This window comes from Lissotriton vulgaris, chromosome 5 (assembly GCF_964263255.1).
Source record: "Lissotriton vulgaris chromosome 5, aLisVul1.2, whole genome shotgun sequence".
NCBI classification, from domain to species: domain Eukaryota; kingdom Metazoa; phylum Chordata; class Amphibia; order Caudata; family Salamandridae; genus Lissotriton; species Lissotriton vulgaris.
The window spans coordinates 1922826896-1922852727 of NC_141693.1; the positions used below are offsets into that span (position 1 = coordinate 1922826896).

Sequence of the window (25832 nt, forward strand, 5' to 3'; positions counted from 1 at the left end):
AATAAAAATAATGTCAAGAGCAATGCCAATAGCTCTAACTTTAACAAAAGCAAAACCATTGCATTGTAAATGCTTGTTGTATATCTCCTTTCTCTTTATCTCATTTCCCTCTGTCCTAAGGCTGAACTCGATGAATTTGTGGTCCGTCCAGGATTGTAATACCAGGGATTCTACTTTCATCGCATCCACATTAGAGCTGATGCAATCAAGGATATGTCCTGCCAAATGAGTAGGTTCTGAGATTTGCATCGCCAGCCCCAAAACATGCAGAATTTCTTTGAAACTGGAGGCATGGTGATCATTGAAGTCGTCCAGATGCAGGTTTATATCTCCTAATAGGGTAAAATTGGCGAATCTAAGGGTCAAGTCACCAAGGACATCTCCTATGCTTTCCAAGAACTGCGTGGATTGGTCTGGGGTGCGGTACAGCAGTGCACCTGCAAAGGTGAAGGTATCGCACGCTTGGATGCAAAAACTTAGGCTTTCAGCTCCTCTGATGTCAATAAGCTCTGTTATTGTGCACTTTAGGGTATCTCTGTAGATGATGGCCAGCCCGCCACCTCGTTGTACTGGTCTATCCTGCCTCTGGATTGAGAAGCCAGGAGGTAGGGCATGTACTATATCTGGATTAGACCACTCTCTTAGCCATGTTTCAGTGACAAATAGGCAGTCTAGCTCTTTACCTGTGATAAGATCGTATATGTGAAGTGCATTTTTGCACACCGATCGTGCATTTATCAGTCCCCCCTTTATAAGTTTGCATTTCTCTTTCCCTCTAGGACTATGATAGGGTACTAATGTTTGCCTACACCTCAGACAGCTGATCGGACCTAGCCAAATGTCCACATTAAGGTCATGCTGACAGTGTCTGGTTTGCTTGTTCAGGACTAGTATCTCCTCTCTAGACCAGGTGTATGCCGGGGCAGTATGTCTGGCCCTAGGCCCGTCCATAGAGTGGACGGGCGCAGACGGGCAGGACTTAGGCTTGACTTCGGCGTGACAGCGGCGCGCCCGCTGATCGCGTCTGCTGCGTGGAGGCATGGCCGTCTGTTTTTATACTGTATCCTCAAGCGCTAGAGAGCTGAGACTGGGTCTACGCCTAAGTTGGCTGCTGAATTTCGGCTCAGAAATTCACCTCCCACTCAGCACCTAGCTCGGCTGTGTGTGGGGCATCAGAAAACACAAGTTCAGTGCAATTTCTGCAGGTATGGGCACAGTTTTTAAAAAGTGAAACTTTGCGGCGCAAACAAAATTCAGTGCAAAATAAAACAAGGTAGATTTAAAAACACTACTAATGCAGAACAAGCAGTCTCCCGGCTTTCCGCCTCAGGAGCACTATGGAGTCACTCGTACCAGCGCGCTCCCTGTTTTTATACTGTATCCTCAAGCGCTAGAGCGCTGAGACTGGGTCTACGCCTAAGATGGCCGCTGAATTTCGGCTCAGAAAGTCACCTCCCATTCAGCACCTAGCTCGGGTGTGTGGGGCGTCAGAAAACACAAGTTCAGTGCAATTTCTGCAGGTATGGGCACAGTTTTTAAAAAGTGAAACTTTGCGGCGCAAACAAAATTCAGTGCAAAATAAAACAAGGTAGATTTAAAAACACTACTAATGCAGAACAAGCAGTCTCCGGGCTTTCCGCCTCAGGAGCACTATGGAGTGTTCATCATTTGATTCAAATGTTGTTTAGTTGGTGTATGGGGAGGGAAACTGTGTCAAATGCTGCAAAGTGGTCCAAGAGGATGAGGGTGCTGTGTCTCCTCTGTCCAGAGTCATGCAGAAGTTATCCTTGGCAGCGATGAGTGCAGTTTCCATGCTATCATGTTGAGGAGTTGGTGGTCATTCAGGTATTTGGTAAGGTGTCTGTTGATGATGTTCTCTACGACCTTGGCCAGGAATGGTAGGAGGGGGATCAGTCTGTAGTTGGCGTGTGTTGAAGGGTCCGCACAGGGTTTCTTCAGCAAGGGGAGGAGAGTTACATGTTTCCAAGCATCTGGGAAGGTCGTGGAAGAGGTAGAGTCATTCAGAATGGGTGTGAGCATGGCTCTGATGGGTTGCCATCCTCTGGAGTAGGCGTGGTGGGGACAGGTGTCCGATAGGGCTTCTGAGCGGATGGACATTGTGGCAGCAGTTTCTTCTGGGGCGATGTCAGCCCATGTAGTTACCATTGGTTCTTTGGATAAAAATTGAAAGGCGTTTAGCAGGTTCTGTCAGGTCCAGTTTCAGGCTGAAGCTGTTGTAAATGGTAGTGATTTTGTTGCTGAAGAGATTGTTGCAGAGGTCCTACGAGGGAGTGATCGAGTTGAAGGCGACCGATGGTGAGTTGAAATCTTTCACAATGGCAATTCGGGCTGGACTGTTCCCATAAGGAGCAGGGTCAAGATTGATTTGCATATGGTTGGGTCCAAGCTATAATAGTGTTGCGGGTAAAAAAAGCATGGATTTAGGTCTAGATCTGTTACTGGAGGTGAATGTCTGACCATTCCGACCCTCATCTTTTTGTGTTGCAATTTTCTTCCTAAGTGGAATGAATATGGCCAGATGTGGGTGCCATGCTCGCTATGTCATTGGATTCAAGCTAGCCTGGCTGTAAGGGTGATACCTGAAACCAGTCCCAGTATCCTTGTTTTTCAGTCTGGGCAGGACCTGGCCTGGCAGTTCGGGCTGGACTGTTCCCATCGGGAGTAGGCCAGACTGATTTGCATATGCCTAGGTCCAAACTGGAATGGCGAGCCATAAAACAATGAATTTAGGCCCAGATCTGTTACTGGGGGTGAATATTATTTTTTTTTAACTCTTTTTATTGATTATGCTCAAGGGCTCATTCAATACACAGCAGTGATCAGAAGACATACAGAAAATCAGCAGTACGTTGTACTTGAACGGTCACACTGGTAGCGGAATGGACAATTAATACAATCGGCATTATCCCACCCCCACCCGCTCAGCCCGGTATCTACGCCAGGGGCCTCACACCTTTTTCCATTTCTTCACGCATCCTCTGGATTTATACATAATCTCCTCCGCCCTCTGACACCAGTCCAGGTCCCTAGTCCATTGATCCCATTGAGGGGGCGCCTGCGCCCCCAGTTGCTGGCTATATTTTGTTTCGCCACTCCCGCAGCTGTTGCTAACCAGATCTCGCTATATTTGGACCAGTCAGTAGCCCCTTTATTCATTAGCAGTAACCACCTCGGATCAACCGGAACCAGCGATCCCACTTCTGACGCCATCATTTGTGCAACTTTGGTCCAAAAGGGCACTATGTATGGGCAGTCTCACAGTATGTGGAAAAAGGTCCCCTCCCCCTGGCAGCCCCTCGCACACAAAGGAGACCGTCACGTCCCCCAAGAGAACAATTGGGTACGGGGGTAATAAACCCGGTGCAGTATTTTTAATTGCACCAGGCGGAACCTGATCCTAATTGCTATTTCACGGGGACTCTGTAATGCATCCTACCAGTCTTCATCTTCAAGGCGTCCGATGTCACCCTCCCATCTCTCCCGCAGGGTCGTCAGGGGGTCAGGCATGTTGTTAATGAGCTTGCGGTAGATGGTAGACGTGGGCTTTTCCGGGATAGGGTCAAGAGCCTGTCCTCTAGTGGAGAATATTCTGGGAGCGATGCATCTGTGTGTATGTATGTTCGCAAGGCATGAGTAAGGCGCAGATAGTGGTAGTGTTGGGAGTCGTGCAGTTGGTACTCTTTTTGGAGGTAGGCAAAGGATCTGGGAGCATTCCCCTTCCACACATCACCCAGGTAGTCAATCCCGATGAGCCTCCAGTCCTTGAAGCCAGTCAGTCTGGACACCTCAGCTAGCTGGTCGCCAAACCATATCGGCGTTCTACCTGTTAGAGTGCCCGTCAAACCCAAGAATTTATTAGCCTCCCTCCAACACTGCAGCACCACACCTGTATGTGATGGAAGATCTCTACACCGCTTATGCGTGTACAAGAGAGGCTCACAACTGCCGCCCGGTATGACATGCCTATCTACCCTCTGACCTTGAGGTATAGACCCAGTCATTAATCACCTGCAACTGTGAGGCCCAATAGTACAGTTGAACGCCCGGAAGGGCCAGCCACACGTCGTTTACCCCCTAGTGAGCTTTTACATCACTATTCTCGGGTTCCCCCCTTCCCAGAGCAGCCACCGAAGTGACAGGGAGATGCGTTTGAACACCCCTCCGGGGATCGGATAGGGCGAGTTTTGCAGTATATAAAGCAGGCGGAGCAGTGCCAGCATCTTGAAAATGAAGGATAGAGGCAAGGAGCACCAGTGGGTGACATCTGAGGCCAATCGTGCCAGATGGGGCTCAGGACTCCTGTTAAAGAACTCCGCTCTGTCCCTAGTTACGTAAACCCACAGGTATTTGAACCCCTCTGTAGCGATCGAGGCGGGGGGGTCGCAACGGGATCCTCAGGGGAGGGCCAGAGAGGGGGTAGATCAATGATTTGGACCAATTAATCCTATACCCTGAGTAGCTGCCAAAAAGTTCAAACAGATGGAGCGCCTGTGCCATCGAGTGGTATGGCCTAGCCATGTAGAGGACAATAGCATCTGCGTATAGTGATATATGCTCCTCCCACTCGTCTGTGAGTGACAGACCCCAAAACGACCTGTCCTGTTGAATCCAATAAGCCAACGGCTTCAAGGCCAAAGCAAAAAGGAAAGGGGTCAGTGGACACCCTTGCCTGGTGCCTCTGTGCAAGGGGAACACCCGGGATGTCGCTCCGTTCACCGATTGGTCAAGCAGTACCACAAGTAATCTCATGACCAGGGCTTTGGCCAGAACTTTGGCCTCCACGTTGAGGAGCGAAATAGGCCGATATGACAAGCATTGGTCAGGCGGCTTCCCGGCTTTGTGGATGACCACAATGGTGTCTTCCCGCTGATCAGGCAGGAGCCTTCCCACACTCCGCTCTTCGAGGAACATCTGTCGCATGGGGTCTATTACAATATTAGCTTGCCTCTTATAGATTTCGACTGGTAGTCCATTAGGTCCTTGAGCTTTCCCAGCCTGAAAGGAATTGAGGGCTTCTCCCAGCTCCAACCCCGTGAGCTCAGCCTCCAGACTGTCGGCTTGCTCGCTGGACAGGATGGGCAAGGCAAAATCCTGCAGAAACTCCTCGCAGTCCGACTCCATCCTAGTGCATACCGGGGTGTAGACCCCCTCGTAGAAGGATGCAAAGGCCTCTGCTATGGCCATGCTAGTGGTTGCCAGGATTCCGGACTTGTCTTTCACTTCGGCCACCCAGGACTGCTCCCAGTCACGACGTTCAAGCCATGCCAGTAGCTTCATACTCTTGTCTCCTGCGTCATAAATACTATGTTGCGTGGCAAAGTAGTAGGCACATGCCTCGCCTTCCGACAGCGCACGGAGCTCCTTCTGCTTAAGAGCTAGCTTGTGACCTTTCTCCACAGATAGGGACTCACTGATGTGTTTCTCCATGGATTCGATTTCACTCTCCAATTGTTTAATTTGGAGCGCTTCCTCTTTTTTATGGGCGCCAATCAGTGCCTGAGCCTGACCCCATAATACGGTTTTAAAGGCTTCCCACAGGGTCAATTGGGAATCGACCAAGCCCTTGTTCTCTGCAAAATATAACTGGGAACTCTCCCTCAGTTTGTCAGTGATGGAGTCGTCTCTAAAGCGCCAGCGATCAATTCTAGGAAAGGCCGCCCTATCTGTCATCGGTCCTTTGAGAGTGACACCCACCGGTGAGTGGTCCGAGATAGCTCTGGCCATGATACAGGAGTCCATGAAGTCACCTAGTTGATCCCCCAGCACAAAGAGGTGGTCTATTCTGGAAAAGGTCCCATGCCTAGCAGAGTAGATGGTGCTGCTCATCCCAAAGGAGGGTGACAGCGATTTACATCTCACACATATTATACAAAGACAATGAATCATACAAGTGTAAATCAACATAACAGAAATATTACTTACGAGAATGAATACTACACAATGTAGAATTCACGCCATTCATACTGGTATGCATTACATGTTAAAAGTGCCTGCTCTGGAGATACGAAGGGACAGATTTACAAAGTTTCAATGCAACACAGAGCAGTAACCACAGTTGTGCTGTGTTGCCTGACAGGGAGACACCACATCAGCGTCATATCCACTAAGACTTGGTGTAGTTGCTCTCCCCTAGTGCTGGTACACTTAAGGCTACCATGCACCAACACAAACACTCTTGTACCATAGTTCAAGGTTGAGCGTGTGATGTTCAGCATAGGTTTCGTACTGGATTGGTACCTTTAGCATACAAAATACTATGCTTCAACAAAGTTTAACACTTTTATTACTTTATATGTGTTCTGTACAGTGCAGCAAACACACAAAGGTGGAAAAGTTTGGAGAAAAATGTTTTCTACAAAGTTACAGTTGCCTCGAAGAAGCGTAGTTTTTCTACTCAAATTCCTTTCCAGCCAGGTGCACACAGTATTATGTTATGTTTTGTTATAAGGATTTGTAGAGCACATGGCTGCCCAAGGGCTTCCCAGCGCTAGGCGTCAACTTTGGTCCAGACAGCAGGAGGGGTGATTAGCAGAACTTGTGGCACATCCAGGTCTTCAGCTTTTTCCTGAAGGTAGATTTTGTATCTAGGAATCTGAGTTCCGATGGTAGTGGATTCCATAATTGGGTGCTAGATGGGTGAAGGATCTTCCACCCCATCTGGCTCTTTTTATTCTAGTTGATTTTAATCAACGCTCAGTACCAGATCTAAGACGTCTGTTGGGGACATATAGGCCCACCAAATTTCAGATTTTACAGAGTCCCTTGTTAATTATGGCTCTGCGTGTTAGGCAGAGTGCTTTAAATTTGACTCAGGCCTCGATCGGTACCCAGTGTAATGTTCTTAGATACTTTCCCACTGGTTCCTGAATTGGGACCTTTCACAGAAGTCTGCCCACAGCATTCTGTACAACCTGAAGTTTCTTGATGACAAATTTAGGTGCACCCAGAAAGAGGGAGTTACCATAATCCAGGCGTGATGTGACTAGTGCATGTATCACTATCTTTCTTAGCTGTAAAGGGATAAGCTCTAAGATCTTTCGGAGTATTCTGAGTAACCCAAAGCAAGTGCCTGCCAGTTTGTTTGCTTGGGTCTCCATGGTTAGCTCCTTATCCATCCAGAATCCAAGATTTTTTTATGGAAGTGCTCGGGTCTGGTGCAATCCCTAAGCAGCTTGGCCAGCTGGTTAGAGGCCTGGGGACTGCTGTGTTTCCAAGAACCATCAGCTCAGTTTTGCCCCTGTTGAGCTTCAGACAGCTCCCTGTCATCCATTTCACAACCCTTTCCCAACAGTGCGTAATCTGATCTGATTTCCCTTTATTCCTAGAGTCAAGTGAGACCACCAGCTGTGTATCATCTGCGTATATCATGGAGATGCCAAATTCCTGGACGATGTCAGCCAATGGCCGCATATAAATGTTGAACAAAGTGGGGCGGAGTGACGAGCCCTGTGGCACCCCGCAAGTCAGCGGCATTATGTCTGAGAAGAAATTTGCTTCCATGACTTGGAAGGATCTGTCCTCCAGAAAGGACACCATCCACTCAAGTGCTTTACCCTGGATACCAATTTCCAGAAGTCTGTTAGATAGAACGGAGTGATTGACGGTGTTGAATGTTGCACTTAGATCTAAAAGTAGGATGGCGGCTGTGCCACCTTGATCTAGGGGATACTAACTGTGCCCGGAAGCCCATCTGTGTGGGGTGAAGACGGAGGTTAGATTCCAGAAAATGTGCCAGGACCCCATTTACATTTTTCTCTAGCAGTGTACCAATAAATAGTAAAAGTGATATAGGTCGAAAGTGTTCTGGTTGAACCAAGTATAGATTTGGTTTCTTTAATAAAGGTTTACTTATTGCATGCTTCCAGCCTGCTTCTAGTGAGAAATTAAGAGTTTCCACTATTGATGGCAGCAAAACTTCCATGACTTTGCCAAGTACGTGAGGAGGAGTCAGGTCAAGTGGAGAGCCTGAGCTAATCTTTCCCATGAGAGTTTGAACATTCTCCTTATTCGTGAGTGGGAAGTGAGTTAATGCAGGGGTGGAGGAGGTCAGCGCCTTATCTTTTTCTTTGCTTATCGTAGTCCCCATCCTTGCATGGAGGGAACTATAGATATCTAAGACTTTATTATGAAAATAGGTGGCTAGTACATTGCATTTTTCCTTTGAGGCCTGGGATGGAGAGTTATCAAAGGTCAGGGTAGTTAGGGATTTCACCACTATAAAAAATTCTTTGGATGAGGTCTGAGCCTGGGTAAGCTTTTTTTTCAAGAACTTTGCCTGAGCCTCTTTGATATTGGTGTGGTAAGTTCTGATGACCATCTTGTACCTTGTTTTGAGTTGTGGGGGTCATCGTTTTTCCTCCATTCCCTTTTGTACTTTAAACATTTTTTCCTTAAAGATACTAACTGGGCATTGAACCAAGGTGCCTTTTTGGTATTCATTTTTTGTTTGAGAGTCATTGTAGGGACAACCTTGTCCAGTGAGTGAAGGATCCACCTTTCCCAATTGGAATATATTTCATTGATGCTGCCCTTTATCTTACCCCCCAAGCTTCTGAGTTGGCACAGGTACTGGGAGGTGTACTGAGATTGTGGGATCATTGGATATCACTGGGTCAAGTATATGTCCTTTAATATGTGTGGCTGATGTTATTAATTGACTTAATGATAGCCCCTCCAGTTCCTGCCCCAACCTCTTAATGTTGGGAACATTCTGATTGTCGAAGTGAAGGTATAGGTCACCTAAAATGGTAATGTGAACTTTCTTCATCATGAGACAGGTCAAAGTGTCTATAAAACTGTCTAAAAACTCGGCACCGGAACAATGGGGCCTGTAAATTAACAGCCCTGAGAAGGTGTTGGTGATAGTGAATTGGCAGCATTCGCAGTCAGAGACGGGGAGGGAATTAATGACACACTTATATTCCTCTTTAATCAGAACCGCAAGACCGCCTCCCATCTTCCCAATATGATCCTGTCAGTGGATATGAAACCTGGGGTCAGGGCCATCATAATATCTGGGATTGAATTATCTTTGAGCCAAGTTTCTGTGAGGAATAGAGCGTCAAAACTACCCTACTCCAATAGCAGAGGAATTTGTACTTTATGCTTAGGGAGAAAGCGTCAGTTACTTAGGCCTAGAGTCCAGGAAATGTTCTTGTCTACTGGTCTATGAGTGACTGTGTTAAGATACCCATGTGTCTTTTATCTCAAATTTACAATGCTTGCATACCTGTGACCCTTCAGAGTTGCAATCAAATAGCCCTCCCGTATCATCGCATGGCTTTGAGTTATGTCTAAGCGTCACCAGCTGATTCGTGGTGTACTGTATCTGCTGAGATTGGGCAGGGTCCATGGCCCCTGGACCCGGCGGGGCGCAGATGAGTGCATATGGGCTTGCCTTTGGTGGGCCAGCGTTTCCGCTTCCCATCTGACATTGAAAGCGTTAGAGGTCCGTAAGCTAGAACGCTGACCTCTGGCACCGAATTCCACTCTATGGTAGAGAGGGGTAACATACTTCTCTACCGCGCTCTATGGCAGCAATCTCAGACTCCTGGCCTGTCTGGAAGCAACGCGGAGCTCTTCTGAGGATCTTGTTCCAAGTAAGTGCTGCAATATAAATATTCAATTTTGCCCTCCCTATTAAAATAAGTAAAATTCAATGATACACAATAAAAAAATGGCACACTAAAAACGACACCTCTTGCTTCCTGTGATCGTATTTATGTTAGTAAATCTGTCCCATAAACTCAGGATATAAAATGTGACGTAGCGGTTGGGGTTGTCTATAGTGATGAAAATGTATTGTTATCTAAAAGAATACTTTGTAGCAACCTTAGAATAACAAAACAACATTAAAAAAATTATTGGGTTCTAAACCTACGCCTTGCAGTTAGCATGCAGGATTGGCGTTGGTTTATAACTCATTGTGTAGTATCAAAAGGATTATAATTTAGGAACTATGAGTAATAACAGAATCTCTGTGACAAAAGCAGTAACCCACTAAGCTATCTGCAAACCTGGGATCGGAAGAAACATTAACTTTCTATAACACTTTATTTAAGACTAGCAGCCCGTCCCGACCTTGTCCAGTAGCAATCAGGCTTCCCTGACCCCCGCCCGCCCCAACATTGTCCAGCAGCCCGGGACCCTGCCCGCCCTGACATTGTCCAGCAGCCCGGGCCCCCGTCCGCCCCATCCCCCGCCTGCCCCGTCCACCGCCTGCCCCGACCCCCGTCTGCCCCGACATTGTCCGTGAGTCACCCGGAGCCTTACCTCAGCCGCCGCTCGTCCCCCGCGCTCCTCAGTTTACCGCTCCTTGCCGATCCTTGCCGCTCGTCACCTCTCTTCCCGCCTGTCCGCCGCTGGTCACCGCTCCTCCCCCGCGCCATGTCCGCCGCTCCTCCTCGCGCTCCTGGAAGCCATTCCTCCCCGCGCTCCTGACGTCAGCACGCAGGACGCGGCCGGCGCTACTTCGAAGGGACTACTTTTTTTTTAAGGTACATTTTTTAAATAATGCATATTTTTATAGTTTATATAGCCTATGTCTATCTGCACACCCTGACGATTACAATGATGTATCGGGTGTGTGGATTGGCGCTGTGGTTCCCGAGTTTACCCGCCTCAAAGGTTCAAAAATCTTGCTTTATAATAGTAGTATAGATGACTGTGAATAGATAAAAGCACAGATGTATCCATTAAGTGCATTAACCATCAGAGTTGTTTTATCGCTATTTTTTATCCCCTGAAAAATGCTGGGCCCACAAACATGTATGCAGGCGGCTCTTGTCTCGTCTCAGAGACTGTCACAGGATTGACGTCACCCTGTTTGAAACACTGGGTCCTGAAGACAGTATAGAACATCCTCGAATGTATTAAAATTATATAATCCTGTTGCTTTAGATTGGGCACATTTAAAAAATATTTTTAATGTTTCATATTTTGTTTATAGAATTCAAACTATGCTTTTACCTGACATTTTTTTTACAAAAAACAAATATAACAAAAATATATCTCTAGTGAAGTGCAAATTCAATCACACTGCACAGGCCCAGCACAAGCCAAACACACACAGAGGCGCACACAAGCCCTTGCCAGGTACAACAGGGCCTTCAGCGCTGCATCTTTCCCTCAGACATAGAACAGGCACAGCACAAACAGCGAAAGAGTACAGTTTCATCACACCCATTCCCTCACACCCATAACATGTACAGCACGGGCACAGCACTGCAAGCTTCCGTCACACCGACAACAGGTACAGCATGGGCAGAAACACTATGAGCCTCCCTCACAGGTAAAGCAGATGCAGAAACACTATGGGGCAGGTTTACAAGCCCCTTGCGCCACTTTTGCGTCACTTTTCCCATGTTCCCATGTTAATAGTGAGGCAAAAGTGGCGCAAGGTGCTTGTAAATCTGCCCCCATGAGCCTACCTCACATACGCAACAGACACAGTTCAGGCAGCAGCACTGCAAGCTTCCCTCACATTCAGAACAGGGCACTAGTTCAGGCAGCAGCACTGCAAGCGTCCCTCACATTCAGCACAGCGCACTAGCCCAGGCAGCAGCACTACAAGCTACCCTCACATCCAGTACAGGGCACTAGCCCAGGCAGCAGCACTGTAAGCTTCCCTCACATCCAGAACGGGGCAAGAGCCCAGACACCAGCACTACAAGCTTCCCTCACTCCAACAGATACAGCACAGGCAGCAGCCCTGCAAGCTTCCCTCACATCCAGAACAGGGCAAGAGCCCAGGCAGCAGCACTGTAAGCTTCCCTCACATCCAGAACGGGGCAAGAGCCCAGACACCAGCACTACAAGCTTCCCTCACTCCAACAGATACAGCACAGGCAGCAGCCCTGCAAGCTTCCCTCACATTCAGAACAGGGCAAGAGCCCAGGCAGCAGCACTGTAAGCTTCCCTCACATCCAGAACGGGGCAAGAGCCCAGACACCAGCACTACAAGCTTCCCTCACTCCAACAGATACAGCACAGGCAGCAGCCCTGCAAGCTTCCCTCACATCCAGAACAGGGCAAGAGCCCAGGCAGCAGCACTGCAAACTTCCCTCAAACCAACAACAGATACAGCACGGGCAGCATCACTGCAAACTTCCTTCACACCCACAACAGGTAGAGCAGGGGAAGCAACACTGCAAGCTTCCCTCACATCCAGAACAGGTACAGCACAGACCGCAGCACTGCAAGCTTCCATCACACCGACAACAGGTACAGCAGGGGCAGCAGCTCTGCAAGTTTCCCTCATACCCACAACAGGTAGAGCACCGACCGCAGCACTGCAAGCTTCCCTCCTATCCAGAACAGGGACAACCCAGGCAGCAGCACTGCAAGCTTCCCTCACACTAACAATGGATACTGCACTGGCAGCAGCACTGCAAACTTCCGTCACACCAACAACAGATACTGCGCTGGCAGCAGCACTGCAGGCTTCCCTTAAATCCAAAACAGGGACAGGCCAGGCAGCAGCACTGCAAGCTTCTCTCACCTCTCACCAGCAACAGATACAGCGCACTGGCAGCAGCACTGCAAGTTCTCCTCACACCAACAACAGATTCAGCACAAGCAGCAGTACTGCAATCTTCCCTCACACACACAACAGTTACAGCACAGACAGCAGCACTGAAAACTTTCCACACACACAACAGGTACAGCACGAGTAGCACTACAGGGGGCTGTTACATGCACAAAGCAGAAGGTTAGGTAACCTCATCTGTGGCTCACAAGACAGTGCCCCAGTCCTCCCCCCTCCGCCCCCACTTGACACACATAGGCCACTAAACCTCTGTTTAACATGCCAATGTTTATCCACCACAGGGACAGAAACAGTTGTCTCCCTATCAGTATTAATCTTCTCAAATATGTTAATAAAGTACTCACTCAAAGACATATAACAGTACTGGTGATGTATGTGTCCTGGAACTGATTTATAGTGTGTGCCACATGCAGGGCCCATCATCACTTTCTCTCTTAATTTATCGTTGGTCCAAAAGAAAACAGAAAACTCAAACCCCCTTAACATCTCGTACATACAGGACACTGACTCCCAGTACCCCATCCGGAGCCTGTAAGGGCATCAGAGTGTGGCAGTACTCACAGCACACATACCGCGTCACACACTCGTGCTGTTGATCACTTACTTCGTGACTTTACAGAGCATGTACTAGTTTGGTAAAGCAGGTGTGTTTCTACTCTGGGTGAACAACCTGTTCACTGGTGCACAGTATGTTACTTCCTGTTTTTAACCGTGTGTGTGCAGGAAACATTTCTCGGTTTGACTATGAGTCAAAGATTCAAATCAGCATTTCTGACCCTGCGGGTTACAGATGCGTGTGTCTTCGAAGCTATTGCACCACATGTAATATGTGGAAGAAAAAAGGGCACATTGGTTTTTTTTATTGCCCACAACTTGTTGCCTTGCAGTAAAGGAGCGGCATAAGAAACAGTAATCAATAATTCAATTCAATTCAAAATCTTTATTCGGTCTAATTAGAAATAGACTAAAAATATACATACAATATAATACATATCCATGATCTCTTGAGAGTTTAAAAACAATTTTACATTAGATTAAAAACAATTAAAAATAGATATGCATTAATGTGCTTAGAGACTCCTCATTTCATCGTAAAACCAACTTTATAAAAGAACGTGAAGCCCGATTCGCAATCAAGATTTAAGGCATCAATGCACTCAAATCACAGTTGGCCGAGGATAAAGGAGAGTAAGGGAAAAAGAAGAACAAAAAGCCTGAAATAGGTGCCACTATGAGCTCCTACTAACACAGGAGTTATGCGGGCCTCCTCAGCACTATCGAAGGCAGGCTCAGTACGAGTCACGACCATCTAAACGCGAGCGAATAAGCAAAAAGAGAAAGAAGCTAACATAGAAAATCGCTCTGAACCATGGGGAAAAAGTATATTGGCGTCTGCATAATGACCCATGGCATGCATAAAGTTCAGGAAGTTATCCTATCATAGTTTTTGTAGCCCGAGAGGCTGCTTTTAAAAAAACTAACTTTATATAGCACTACGACCACTCTTCTGCCATTTCTAAGCACTGTAACTAACAGATGTTACTATAAACTAGTGTATGCTATTCAATGTGATGTCTGCAAAGGGGTAGAAGGCTGAGTTGGCCTGGCTGGGATTTAAACCTGCTGCTTTCGATGCATGCATGCGTAGATACATCCATCCCTGTGCGGAGATTGCCTCTCCTACCTGGTTGTCTACTCCTGCTGTCTGGCCTCCCAGGGCCCAGGTCCTAGGCTCTTCTAAAGCCTGTGGCGGAGGGGCAATGGTCGCCGGTATGGAGCTGCTGCTGCTGCTGCTGCTGCTGCGGGTCGGTGATGACATCTGCAGGGAGTTTAAGACTTGGGCAGGTGCTATACTGACAGGAAGTCCTTGAGCACTCTGGGGACCGGGGGCGGGGGAGTTTGGGAGGGAGAGGGGGGATCTCGAGGGAAATTCAGGTCCACCTGAGAGGAACTGCATGCTTGCCAACCCTATGATTTAGGAGATAGGCTCCCACCTTTCTAGCAACGCCACAGCCCATATATTCCTTGGAGCAAGCCTACTGTGTATGGGGAAGCGGTGGATAATTGCAGCTAAACAGAAGTAAAAGCAGCTCCCGAGCAGCAGAGAATCACAAACACGTCTCTGAACGTCTTCTTTTTGCTCTGAACCACAAGCCTGCTGCTGCTGGAGCTCCTGCTGACACCAGCACACTGCACATCTGTGACTGTGGTTGAAGAGGTGTGAGAGAGGGTAAAACTGGCCCCAGTGATCACGCATTTATGCTATTGCATTTATTTCTCATGATGCCTTGGGGCCAAATACCACATGACACTCTCCAGTGCCCCAGGTACCACAGCATATGATGTCATTGTCATCAGTCAGATGTTGTGTGATGTAACTTCCAGAGCTGCCATCAGTGGCCCAGTTAGTGGTCTTAACCCCTTCAGTGTGGGAGTCGGCCAGCGCCATGCCTCCCCAGTACAGCCGTCTGCTGGTAGTGGGGAGGCTTTAAAGGAAACCGTGGGTGGTTGCACCAGAGGTTTTCTTTTTTGAATCCCCAGGCTGGGGGGCTTCCTCTTCAGCCCGCGCCCCTCTTGACTATCTACGATGTCAGTGCATCGCAGGCGCGAGGAGGTGAATGCTCTGCCCCTGTATCCGGTGGAGTTCTCTCATCCCAGGATACCTTCCCCACTCCAACAATGCCCCCCTCAAACTGTTCCCGCACATGGATCTTGGAGTGAACCACCACGAGGTCCATCCCTGGCATATGGGCAATTCCCATGGGGGGCACTTTTTAAAATTGAAAATGGATGTATGGCTCCCCCTGGGGGTACAATTGCACATATTGTTAGGGGATTGGCCATTCTTGCATACAGACCAAACCTCCAGGGGCCTATAATTTATTTGAAGGTGTGTTTTACAGTTGGGGTGCGATCATACCCCCAAAGAGGGGGCAAATATGTCCCCTGCAATAAAATAAAATGACACATACGTTATTGTGTTGGCCCTCCTGCCATAGTTGCGGAGGGGGGTCCGCAACTATGGCAGGAGGGCCAACACAAAAGTCTAAAAGGGTGACGAAAGTCTATTTCTGCCAACTATGGCAGAAATAGACTTTCGTCTGGTGGTGGGGGGCTGATTGGTCTCCCTCCCTCAAGGTGTACAACAAAGTGGCCCACTGGACCACCGGGGAGTTATTTATTTAACAACAGTAACATCGCTTTCAGCAAACACAAATGAATGCAGTCTTCCATAGTATGCAAAACACACATACAGTGTGTTTCTACAAGTTCAAAACTGGTCCAGTGTTGGACTATGGCTACTTTGTAGTTGTAGTATTAGCCATGGCCTTTTGACTGTACTGAAAATGAATGCATTTTACTGAAAGGGGTTTGTAGACAGCCCTCATCTTCCATTGGTATGTTTTTCTTCTACCCACTACAGCATGGTGCAGTGGGTCAGGCCATTTCAGCCATTGGCTAATATCACTGTGAGGGGTGGCATTCTGACTTTACACAAGGAGCAAAGGAGGACCCTTCAGTTCCATGCACAAAATATGCAATTTTTGCTTCATGGGATCAAAGCCAGATTGTTGCTTTCATGCAGTTGTTTTTATACCAGTAATTTCCCGCAGCTCCCCCAATAATATTGTCTTTAAAATGTCATGACAAAAAAGCATTGACAGCCAGATGGCTGGCAGCAAATGGCAGACCTGTTAGCCTGGGAACAGCCCAAAGACAGCATTGCTGTTTCCCCATGTGATACCTATACAAGCATGGATCGTCAAGGCCTCTGTATTTATGTGTTATTTTTACTGTGTAGTGATTGCTTGTTTATTATTAATTGTTATTTTCTGCATGACTGACTTGTGAGCTTCTTCCTCACAACACCTCCCTAAGCTTTGGACCTATCTGCCTGGCTACCCTGATGGTCAGGCTTTAAAGAGGTGTACCTGGCATTCAGTGTTGGGCTCAACCATAAGAAAAAGCCCCAGGACACCAGTGATGAAGGGCTCTCCTTGTTATAGTCTGACACAAGTAACCCCTCGGTGTCCAGAGACTTCTGAGCAAGTACCCAACACACACATCCATGTTGCATTTTAAGGCTGCCTCTTGTTTATCTTGTGTTATAGATAATTCCATGCTTAGGTCACTTAGGCATTTTCCTATGCATAGGGCTGCCACCTGGCCGGTTTTATACTGGCATGACTGGCATTTTTATGTCCCAGACTTTGCAACGATTAGAACAAGCATTAAAAATGCAAAAGGTCTCGCCTTTCAATAAATTAAAGCCATTTGCTTTGCTATACTGTTCCATTAGCAAAGCAAATGGCTTTAACTTAATCGAAGGAGAGATCTATTGCATTTCCAATGCTTGTCAACACAACAGAAGAACTACACAGATATCAACAGAACAAGCTTCCCTCACACAAAGAACAGGTCCATCTTAAACAGCAGCATTGAAAGTGTTTCTTGTTCACCCATCAGGTACATTACTACATTACAAGTAGAAGCAAGGCAAGCTTCTTTGGCAGGGCCGGACTGGGAACCCAAACCAGCCCTGGCAATTTTGTTGGACCAGCCCCATGGCGGCAGAGGGGGGGTTGCAATTGTGAAGCACTGCTGCTTTTGTTGCTGGGGCCGATATTGCAGCATCCACTAACAAAACCGACCCCTACTGCTGTAAAACTGGCCCCTATCCTTCCAGCCTCCCGGGGAAACATCTGATGCCAGCTAAGGCTAGCCCATGTTCTTTGGGGCACACCACAAAATTCTTTGGGGCACACAACAGGTATGAAGCAGACATTATTGCAAATGTTCTTCACACGCAAACTGGTGCTCAAGCTTCCTTTATGTACCTAAATGGTGCAGCGGACTCCCTAGCCACAAAAGTTTCTCGCGCACAGAAAAGATCCATGTGGATTAACGGCCGAGCAGCCGACTTTGAAGCTTGGGAACCAGGTTTGAGTCTGGCGGGAGGGGGGGTCTCAGGCATCCTGTGATCCTGGGCAAATCATTTAATCTGCCCATTCCTAAAAATGAATGTGTCTGTCTGTAATGCAACTGGTGCTCATGTAAAGATCTCTGGTACCTTCTGGTCGAGTGTGCGCTATATAAAACTATAACAACACTGCAAACTTCCCATGGACACACCAGTGCAGGCTTCCCCTCACATGTGCAGTGCATTCAACAGCACCGCAAGCTTTCATCCCTAGGGCATGTGTGGCAAAAGACAGTAGTACAAGCTCCATTTGCAATTAAAACAATGAATGCACTGGAAGGAGGTGTCCATGTTTAACGCTCACAGCTGAAACATGCGGTACCTGTATACGTGTCTCTGATGAACGGTGTGTGTAGCTAATATTATGCATCAATGCAAGCTCTCCTCCATGGAACAGCAAAGAAATCATCCCTCTGACAAGGAACACAGGCAGCAGCAGTGCAAGCTCTTTTTACAGAAACAGATCGAGCAAAAATTGTGCGCCCTGCATTCTCAGTAGTTGCTTCATTCTCAACAATCACCCATGTGCCTCAGTATGGACAAAGCAAAGGTGTGAAAGTTAAATGTAGTCCAAACCGCCACCCCGTTATCATTGGTTGAGATAACAGCACTGATTCCTTGCCCGTCAGTCCTGCGTCTCACTCCTGCGTCTCACTCCTGAAACTGCCATTAAGACTGCCTATAAGCAGGCTATTGGGGTTATGCGACAGGGGAAGACCAATTCATGTAACAGAGTTGACCATATTATGCAGCAAGAGAAGGCAAATGATGTGTAGTGATGATGTGCATTTTCTGACAATAATACTTCATTATTTTGTTATGTTTACTCATGGTAAATAACGTATGGGTACTGCTTTAAATGGACAGGTACTGTTCGGTACTGAGTACCTGCACTTCTTTAATTTGAAAGGGAGAGTACCGGCATTTCTCCTCACTGCTGCAGGACATTTAGTGGGAGCCTAGGGGGAGTTCCAGGGAGCAAACAGATACTCTAATTATATTTCCATTTAAAGTACTGCGTATGGCAAAAGGATTTACCTTTTGAAGTTTAACCCCAAGCACACCAATAAGCAAGTGAAAGATGACCAGTGTAAGAGAGTAGGATCTACTTCCTATGGTCACCCCCACTTTTTGCTGTGATTTTCTGGTTTTTCGACTTTAGTGTGGCTGTGTGCCTGCTAATCAGACCCACAGCCTAGCTATTCTCTCTCTAAATTAATACCATGTACTTTAGGTACATACCAGATTGGTTATTGGGTCACCTTTGTGAGCCCCTGTGACCCAGGGCATAGGTGCATCCAAGGCCTACCAGGGGCTGCAGCATGTATTATGCCACCCCTGGCTGGCCCTCCAAACTGACACCACAGGCTGATCACTCAGCTTGGGTAAGGTGGTGCAATGACCCCTTACTTAGATATAGTATACCTATATCTACCTTATATATAGACACATATGCACCTATAAGTCATTCCTATGGTAGGCCTTGACAATCCTGGAGGCAGAGTGCTTGGTTTTATGTGAGAGGGTGCCCTAGCATGAGCTGAGCCCCTCTGCAGCTTTCGGAACCATCTCCTTATAGCTGTTCTATGATATAGCCATATCATATACTCTTAACTCTTAAGTGCATTATAATCCTCGCGGTTAATGCTAACTTTAGTTTGGCTTTATCAAAACATGTTGTGTAAGGTATCAAACGCTTTGGAATACTACCCCGCCCCGCCAATTCTGGCGGCGAGGGTAGCATTCCACCCTTCTAGAGGGAAAAGACATGTATGTTACTGCTTTACCCGGTTAAAGTTAAACAGAGCCCCAGCATCACAAAATGGATGCTGCTGCCACAGACACAAGTCTTACCTCCTGCTGCTGGACAAAACTCTGGCAGGGGAGTCCTGGACAATAGGTTTCCTGTCCAGGGAGATGCCAGCTCCTCCCCAGACAGGAAGATGTGTATTGGGACAGGGAGGGCTGCATCAGCAGATGCTTTCTGAGACACTGCCTGGGACACACAAGGTGCTCCATGCATAGCCCGGTTCAAACCAGTTGCTGGGGCACTCCAGCCCCAGCTCTGGTGCAAAACTGGACAAAGGGAAAGAGGTGTAACCACCCCTTCTCAGGTCCACCCATAGGAGGGACCTAGGCAGGTAATCCAGCCCCTTAGTTTAGTATAAGTCTAGGAGCTGTGTCCCCAGGACTTTAGATTATCCTGGAAAGAAACTTTGATACAGAACTCTTGGACCTTTGACATTCTATTCTGACTAGAAGATGGAAGACATCTCCCTTGTGGTCAAGGAGTGACCACCCTGTGCAAACAGGCACCACCAGTAACTTGCCGGTCTGCTTTGTCGACACTCCCGCCGGAACCCGAAGAATCAGCGACACAAGAACTGGACTCGCAGACTTCTCTAAATCCAACGCACATCCACAGCAAAGCTGAGACCCGTGGCGGACACGAGAGACGTGGGACTGGACACCCTGGACATCCTTCAATTTGCTAACAGCTCAACTACCAAGGTACCCTTGCAGTTGTGCATTGGGGCACGAGAAGCCCCAGACCTGAGCGCCATTTTCACTGAAGCTTAGCCTTCCACACTCCACGAGTGCTGCGTGGGGCCCGCTCTTGCATTTCAGCTTGACGGGTCTTCCCGGTTCCTTGCCCTTTGGCCAGTGAGCCCCCTGAATACTTTACTTTTGAACTAAACTGCTTTCCTGTTTGCTCGAGGCTTCCTCCAGCCTCCGTTCGAAGGAGAAGCGCCACAGACCTTGCTGGTCTGCAACAGAGCCAATCTTGACATCCTGCATGGGTTGCGGTTGTCAAGGCTTGTTTGGTCCGGTTGCTCGAGGCTTCCTCCAGCTTCCGTTCGAAGGAGAAGCGCCACAGACCTTGCTGGTCTGCAACAGAGCCAATCTTGACATCCTGCATGGATTGCGGTTGTCAAGCCTTGTTTGGTCCAATCCAGATACCGACACCGCAGTATATCCTTCGTGGGACAGCTAGAATCCAGCGCCTGGTCATCGTGGATGCCTCCTGGACCTCGTGGCTGAAGAGACAAGCTCACCTTCTTCACCTCCAAGCATGCAACTTCGCCTGGTTCCTTCCTGGTTCCTTCCTGGTCACTGGCTAGTGATCCAGACTCTGTCCCCTCTGCTTTTAGGTTCTTCAAATCATTGATCCACCCTTGGATCCACTGGACACTTTTCCTCTGGTCGCCTGTAGCACTTCTTTGCAGCTCTCCATAGAAAACGACGACGAAACCCGACACCAAAAGGCACCTATGCACCAGTGGTGTAACAAAACTTGAGGGGGCCCCCTTGCAAAGTACATGGAGGGGGCCCCCTCCAACCACACTCAGGAGCTCTCAGGACAGGGCAATGTGCTGAGGAGACCCCTGGAGCTTGTAGGCCCACCACACCATGGGGGCTGCTGGGGCCTTAGTTACACGTCTGCTTCCCTTTACAGCCACAATTAATGATATCATGAAACTTTAGAAATACTACCTGTAAATGTTAAGTAAATGAAACACAGCTTTTGTTTATATAAACCACCCACTTCCAAAGCTAATGAGAAGAAACCGGGGGTCTGTATGTTATAGTGGAGAGGTTCATTGATCGCAATCCCTTCTACGCTCTGTTCGCTCATTAATTTCAGTTGATAATTTACATGGCCACTAGAATTATGTAGCAAGGTTAGATCAAATAATGTGGCAGGGTTGCCTATATTCTGCTGCAAGAAAAGGCAAAGTATGCTGTATAATGCGGCACAATTTTGGGATAGCATTGCCTCATTCTTTTTTTAAATTTTACTCACATTATAAATGTTTGGGCAAATGTTTAATCTCATTAATGCAAGTTGTGCACCCAAACACATAAATAAGCAACTGAGACGTGACCTGCCAACTTTTGTGATGGGCCCTCTAGTGCACAGCAACACATTTTGTGTGTGTTTAGAGACTTGATCCGTTTGAGTTAGAAAACATTTTTGTTAAAATTTGCAATTTATGCAGCCGGTGATGGATTCTGTGGCAAATGTGGCATAATTATGCAGAAAACGTTGCAACTGCAGATGCCTTAATGCCAGTGGCCTTGCTAATATTCAAGTCCACTGCACAGCTGATTATCATTTGTAGTCTAAAGCCCCACTGTGGTACATCTTTGAATTACAGTTGCACATCTAGTCAAAACCACCAACGCTGTTTCTGATCTTTCCATAGTCTGCTATAATTAAGAAAAGCTTTAATGAAAACGCGTCCCCGTTATGAAACCACCTCCTGTAAACACTTTGCTGCCCAATGGGTCTGATTCTTTCTATTGATAAAATAAATAAATAAAAAACCTCACCTCACTATCACCACCTTTAAAAAAAAAAATTTGAGCGAGGAAATGTTCTGCCATCTATGTGGGTCATGATCTGGTACTGGGTGATGTTATCGACTAACACCTATGCCATCTGTTTTCATAAATGACCCCAGCTCAGGAATGTATGACGTTACAACCCATACACTTACAACGCATGCCTTTATAACACCGTTTTTACATCGCATGCAACTACAACAAAAAATGTTTAAACTACATTTACAACGCATTCCATTACATCGCATACCATTACATTGCATTTAAGGTAAGTGTTGGATAGTGTGGGGGTAAAAATTACAATTCTAACTTCAGGGGGTGCAACAGTAGGGTAAGTGTTGGATAGTGTAGGGGTACAATGGGTTGTAATGGTAGGCGTTGTAATGACATGTGCTGTAATGCCTGCGCTGTAGTGACATGCGTTGTAGTGCCATGCAATGTAATGGATGTATTGTAGTGGCATGAGTTGTAAAGGATGTTGCGATGTAATGACTGTGTTTTAAATGTAGTGCGATGTAATGACTGCATTGTAAAGGTTGTTTCCCAGTTCAGAACAGGAAGTTGGACCGCTTGGGTGGTCATCATTCTAACCCCAAGCCACCTAGCAGATGGTATAAACCATTGAGTTCAGAGTCCTCACACACAAAAATCCATGCCCACAGCCTAATAATGTCACACTGCAGTCTCCCTTTCTGCGGCAGAGACTGTCCTAACAATAGAAAGTGCACCTCTGGCGAGTGCTGGGACCAGGCAGTGTCACAATCCTGGGAGGGGAGCCACTCAAGAGAAAGTGCAGCAGGTGCAGTGTAGGCGGGGTTCCTGCTGGTTCTCTCTACTTGGTTTGCCAGATTCTCTGGTGCAAGGCGAAAGGCAGTCAAACCCCATGTCAGATAAATAATACCAATCCTAATAATAATATGGAAATCGAAAGTGCTGGGCCTGGGAGCCTGGGTGTGAGAGTGCTCCTGCTTATGAGAATCTGACAACGTCTGTGGGGAGGGAAAAGTCAGAGGCATCCTCTGCTGTTCTCATAATTGCAAATTGGATGGTGTCACAATAAGGGAGGCAAGGGGGTCGGAACAATCCTATTCATGTTCATCTTGGCTGCGAGTAAACCATCCTGTGTCATGTGGTTAGGTTTGCCGTAATTTCTAGCTGACAAAATAGCGAATACAAGTTCAGACTATGGCCCAGAATGATGTGGTGTTTCCAGCATTACTCAGGATCAGTTACTCCCTGCCATATCAATCAATCAATCAATCATGGGCATTTGTATAGCGCGCTACTCACCCGGAAGGGTCTCAAGGTGCTGGGGGGGAAGGGTCCATTACTGCTCGAAGAGCCAGGTCTTGAGGAGCTTCCTGAAGGAGAGATGATCCTGGGTCAGCCGGAGGTGGATCGGGAGGGAGTTCCATGTCTTGGCTGCCAGGTAGGAGAAGGATCTTCCCCCGGCGGTGGCTTTAAGGATGCGTGGTACGGCGGCGAGGGCGAGGCTGGTCGATCGTAGCTGGCGGGTGGGTACGTAGAAGGTCAGGCGGTTGTTGAGGTGCTTGGGGCCCAGGTCGTGGAGGGCCTTGTGTGTGTGGGTGAGGAGCCTGAACGTGATCCTCTTGCTGACTGGGAGCCAGTGCAGGTCTCTCAGGTGGCCGGAGATGTGGCTGTGTCGGGGGATGCCCAGGACGAGTCGTGCGGAGGCGTTCTGGATGCGCTGGAGTCTTTTCTGAAGTTTGGCTGTGGTTCCGGCGTAGAGGGTGTTTCCGTAGTCGCCATAAGGAGGTGGAATGCACACACACACACACACACACATGAACTGGCTCAGGTATGTCCATATTTGTTTATATAATCAGATACCACCAGGTACAATTGTGTGCTGGGCATTCTCCATTTGGGTTTGCTCAGGCCACAAAAATCGATCTGTTACAATTATCCTGATAATGCCAGAATAATCTACTTTACTTTCCCTCTCACCCAATGAAATATCTTCACGGTTGATTAAAGATCCTCGCAGGCATAACGACCACCACCTACAATTCTACACATGCCGAATACACAGTGCTTTATTCCTCAGACATATCCAGATATTTACTACATCTTGGTGGTAGATGTCTTTAATGCCTTATGTACAAAAAACAACCTAAAGAGAAAAAGGCAGCCCTTTCTTGAAGTGCGTGGGTTCCTCTCCTTTTCTAACAAGTGTGGACTTTGAACCTCCAGTTGAAAAAGGAGGAAGTATTAACTGTTTCAATGATTAGGCATCAAATATAAATCTATCTTTTTAAGACTCAAATCCATCACTGCCTTGTCCCATGTGTACCTTCCTCTTAGTCCCATTCAATAATGTATTTGGTTAGTCAAAGCAGGAGTCAGCGTTGAGCAGGAGTAGGGGAGCCGGTATTGCAACAACAAGAGTCTATTGGCAAAAATACCCCACTTCTTGTCTTTTCTCTCACTCCTTCTTGTGCCATAAAACTTGCAAAGTGGATCCCATCAGAGGTGCTGCCCACATAGGTTCAGACAGACCTCCTGCCAACAGGCTTCAAAATACTAACTGAGCCCGTACAATACTTGATTATGATTAGGGCTTCCAGTTTTATGGCATTTATGTTTTTTAACATTTCCATCTGTATTTACTCATTTTTATTTTTGGGACATTTATTGGTATTTATCCATATCTATTTTCTGTTTTGAGCTAAATGGAGTTGTAAAATTGCATACTTCCACATTTATTTGACTCTTAGACGTGCACTCATATGTGGATGCCTGTCGCATTTTAGCAAGTTAAACAGCCAATTATAACTAAACACTACACCCACTGCTGCATATTAGCTCTATTCTACAAATATATGTTAACATATGCCTATTTTCAGGAAATCTCATCCTGTTTTTCAACTCCCCATGCTGTCTATCTGCTCAGGTTTTGCCTGGAGTTCATGAAAGACCACATCGAGATTCTCACCAGAACCACAATTTTCAGGATTTTCCGCTTTTAGAAATAAATACAGACAGGAAACACACCGTTTTTTTTCTGTAAAAATAGGAGCCTTATTTTATGATATAGTGCTTTAGCAGCAGACCACATTTTTACCGTTTTCAAACACTAACAATTTCATGGTATTGATAAATTAAAAAAACTAGTTGAGCCATAATCTGAGAACATCAGGCGCATCATACTAAAATTCCTAATCTTGCTACTTCACCATCATAGTAATACATATATATTTAAAGGGATGTGAGGTGGACTGTGAAATCTGAAAATGCATCTCACAAACCCTACATGTTGGCATAATGGCTATAGAGTGCATTGCAGAATTCCACTGGTGTTAACTACCTTATATAAAATGTACATTTATTAAGTTTTACACTTTTTCTATTCCTCATAAAAAATGTGTGTATATTTATCTGCCAAATTAGATTGCACTTTCTCCATATTCCTCGTAAACCTTGCATTATTTTAGTTATCTGTGAACAGCAAAGTAATAACAAACCCTGGAATGTTATAGAAATGCATCCCAGCTATCCTAGAGCGCGCGGCCCCGGGCCCGGCAGTGCGTGCGCAGCACCTTTCAATTAAAAGAGCCTCTGAGGCCCGGCCGGGGACAGTGTGCAGTGCACCAATTAATTGTTTGAGGCCGGGCGTGCCGTGCGCACTGCGTACCATCTAATGCTCATGAGAAATTCATGAGAAATAAAGTGAGAGAGAGGGGGCCCTGGAGCGCTGCCCCCCCCCCGCAATGCGGGGGCTGCGGGGGCCTGTGTTACGTCCCTGCTGTGCACCCGGCTTTCCTGGGTGAGGTAACACAAGTACTCCGGTGCTCCCATGGGTCTTGACTCTCGAAGTGTCCTAGTCTTAAGGGGTTTTATCGTAGTCCATCCGGAAGTGTCCTAAAACAGTAACTTTGTAACTTCTTTGTTTCCCATTATAAGTCAATGGTAACT

The 25832-nt window shown here is 47.1% G+C and overlaps 1 protein-coding gene across 1 annotated transcript in view; it reads right to left on the reverse strand.

Annotated features, from left to right (window-relative positions):
- LOC147717734 (nuclear factor 7, brain-like) overlaps positions 1–14391 on the reverse strand; it is a 157042-nt gene extending 142651 nt beyond the window's left edge. The window contains exon 1 of the mRNA XM_086924513.1: positions 14253–14391. The gene's annotated coding sequence lies outside the window, so the exon portion shown is untranslated. The remainder of the gene's footprint in view (positions 1–14252) is intronic.
- Positions 14392–25832: the final 11441 nt, after the last annotated feature.